This window comes from Borostomias antarcticus (genome assembly GCF_949987555.1).
Source record: "Borostomias antarcticus genome assembly, chromosome: 10".
Taxonomy (NCBI): Eukaryota; Metazoa; Chordata; class Actinopteri; order Stomiiformes; family Stomiidae; genus Borostomias; species Borostomias antarcticus.
In genome coordinates, this window is record NC_140243.1 from 23,437,055 (window position 1) to 23,440,214 (window position 3,160).

General features: G+C 42.4%; 1 pseudogene across 1 annotated transcript; it reads left to right on the top strand.

The window, feature by feature from the left end:
• Positions 1–622: 622 nt before the first annotated feature.
• LOC311314299 (E3 ubiquitin/ISG15 ligase TRIM25-like) lies at positions 623–2,139 on the top strand (annotated as a pseudogene). The gene is made up of 4 exons: positions 623–628; positions 743–1,086; positions 1,629–1,641; positions 1,937–2,139. The product of its transcript is annotated as an E3 ubiquitin/ISG15 ligase TRIM25-like (transcript).
• Positions 2,140–3,160: the final 1,021 nt, after the last annotated feature.

Consider the following 3,160-nt stretch of genomic DNA (forward strand, 5'->3'; position numbering starts at 1 on the left):
AGAAAAGTAGCCATGTCACCATGTGACTTTATCACATGAAACTCCATAAACTCCGTCCAACGAGCAAAGGCTGGCCCGATATCTATCCGACTTTTGCTCCTTCTTCGGTCACTGAGCTTTTGAGATTCGTATTGCACGGTTAGCCAGGGCTCAGGCGGAGAAGCAGGACGACGAAACTCGGCCATTTTACCAAACGTTCAGCTGAAAAGAGTGGATGGAAAAGCTGCCGTTTTATAGTCGCACACACACTAACCAAAATCTATAATGCTGCTAATTCATGTAAGTATAACGTTAGCTGGCTACTGCTAATCTCACAGTGGTGAAGCTAGAATAGTACCTGGCAACCCAGCGCGCAGTACCAACGCTGTAATACTATTGGCTGGTATGATATCAACAGTGTCATTGTCGGGCCGTCAAAATTTCATAATGTAATAATTTCAGACAAAATATAATTGTTTTATGGAAAAGCAATACTTTTACTCTGCAGCCTTCGCAAAGCTTTATGGATGTGTTATTTTTGAAAAAATGTTTATTTTAATCCACATATTACATATTATACCTTTAATACATCCATGGTCTGCAGTGAGCTGCTGTATCATTGAGATGGATGAGGGTGTGGACTATGGAGGTATTGGTATGGACTCCATCAGTTGTCCCATCTGTTTGGATCTCCCAAAGGATCCTGTGACTACTTCCTGTGGACACTACTGTATGGGGTGTATTAAAGACTGGCTGGGATCAGGATGATCAGAAGGGAATCTACAGCTGCCCCATGTGTAAGGAAAGCTTTATCCCAAGGCCTGTTCTGAGGAAAAACAATCTGCTGGCCGAGTTGGTGGAGAAACTGAAGAAGACTGCAAGCTTCTCATCCTGCTCACTTTTATGCTGGACCAGGAGATGTAGCGTGTGACTTCTGCACTGGTAGGAAGCAGAAAGCCCTCAAGTCCTGTCTGGCGTGCCTGGCCTCTTACTGTGAGACTCACCTAAAGCCTCACTGTATCTCTTGCGTTTGAGAAGAACAAGCTGGTCGAAGCCTCCTCACAACTGCAGGAGAAGATCTGTTCTCATCATGGCAAAGTTCTGGAGGTGTTCTGTCGTACCGACTAGCAGTGTATCTGTTTGGTTGTGCGATGGGTGAACACAAAGGGCATGATACAGTCTCAGCTGCAACAGGAAGGACGGAGAAACAGACTAGACGTGTCCATCTCTGAATCTGATAGGACTGAAGGTTAGCAGTGTGATCTGGTTTGATAGTAACAGTAGAATAAACCTGAAGTTAGAAGACTAATGAACAATATGATTTGTTGAACTTTTAAGTCGGTCAAAGTTCTCTCCTGTTTCCTTGTGTATTAGATAGGCCTACAGCAAATGTGATAGATAGCCTACAGATGAACTCGGGTGTGGGCAATGAGAATCTTGTCAAGCAGGTTTTGAAAGGCAGTAAGGCCATGATTCATAACACAGTATTCTTTCCTGTCTAGGATCTCATGATTATTAATGATTGTCTACATTAATGAAATATAATGTCTACAGCGCTGAGATTAAATAAAGAGATTCATTCTATTATTACAATATAAAAAAATAATCGTGTATGATTCCCCTCCATGGCCCCCTGTCTGTGTCCACAGTGGCTGGGGCTTGGTCAGAGAGTCCAGGAGAGAGAGGGGTAGCTGAAGAAGCTTCCAACAGGCTGTGAAGTCCTTTAAAGTGAGTGTTGACAAGAGGACATACACACACACACACACACACACACACAATAACACACACACACACACAATAACACACACACACACACACACACACACACACAATAGCAGGCGAATCATCTGGGCTTCAAAAGAGAAGGAATAGATTGTAAGTAAGCTTTCAGCGCTCTGCACAGACAGCAGAGATGGAAAGTGAGATGATCTTCACTGAAATGATCCGCTCCATTGAGAGAAGATGCCGATCAGAGCCCAGCAGAGGGCAGCAGTGAGTCAGGCTGAAGGACTCCTGGAGAGACTGGAGCAGGAGATAGTAGAGCTGAGGAGGAGAGACACCGAGCTGGCGAAGCTTTCACACACGGAAGATCACATCCATTTCCTCCAGGTAACTAGTCTCACCAACAATCTGGAATACTGGATGGAACGGTTCATTTAGTGATTTTGTAGTTCTGTCTCTCCCTCTCTCGGTCTCTGTCTATTTCACTCTCTCTTTTTCTATTTCTCTGTCTACTTCACTCTCTCTTTTTCTATTTCTCTGTCTATTTCACAGTAGATACATTTTGTTATAGTACAAAAACAAAAAAATTGTAAAGGGGGCCTATTACCCCACTCTTGGGGAAAATCCCCCCCCCCCTCGGGGCAAAAGGCCCCTTTTAAAAGGCCCCCAAATTAAAAGGTACAGTGTGCAAACCCCCTACCATTGGTTAAAACTTGAACCAATAGCTTTTGATATTAGTAATGTTGTCATGTGACTACTTACAACAGGACAGTGTAACACCAACAGTGTAAAAATGGGTCTTGAAAAGTATGATAACATAAGGCGTCATTGGGCTGGAAAGGGTTCAATAATTATGTAATATTTTAATTTAGTATCTAAAATCAGGAGGCAAAAAGTCTTTAAGGTATTTAACATTTATTATGAATATGATTTAATCCACTTAAATAATGAATGCAAAGAAGCAAACGGGCCTCTGGGGCCTTTTGCCCCAAAAACAGTCCCATGAAAAAAAACGTCTTATTAAAAAACTTTTTTTTTTTTTTTCTCTGAACAAGTGTATTATTTCTTCTAAGCCCTTAATGACATAACAAAAATAAGTGAAGAAGTCTAATTTCATTACATCATGTTAACAGCTTTTTCAGGATGACCAAAAATAAGATCAAATTACCTCAGAATTGTCCCAGTGGAATAATTTGACCTCGAAGTGATGGGACCTTAAAAGAGTGCATTGCGCAAGAGTAGTAGTAGCCAGGGAATGTGTTGAAATTAAATTGGGCACCATATGGTGGTTTTGTGGAGAAATACAGCCGGGAGGCCTTTTACCCCACACTACCCTACCTTTTTTAACCCATAAAATTGTACACTTCCCGTGATTGTTTCAAATGATACCAGAAATGGACCGCTCCAGAGTTCACTTGACAGCGGGCCGAGACCACCTCGTCCAGCCGGACCGCAACAG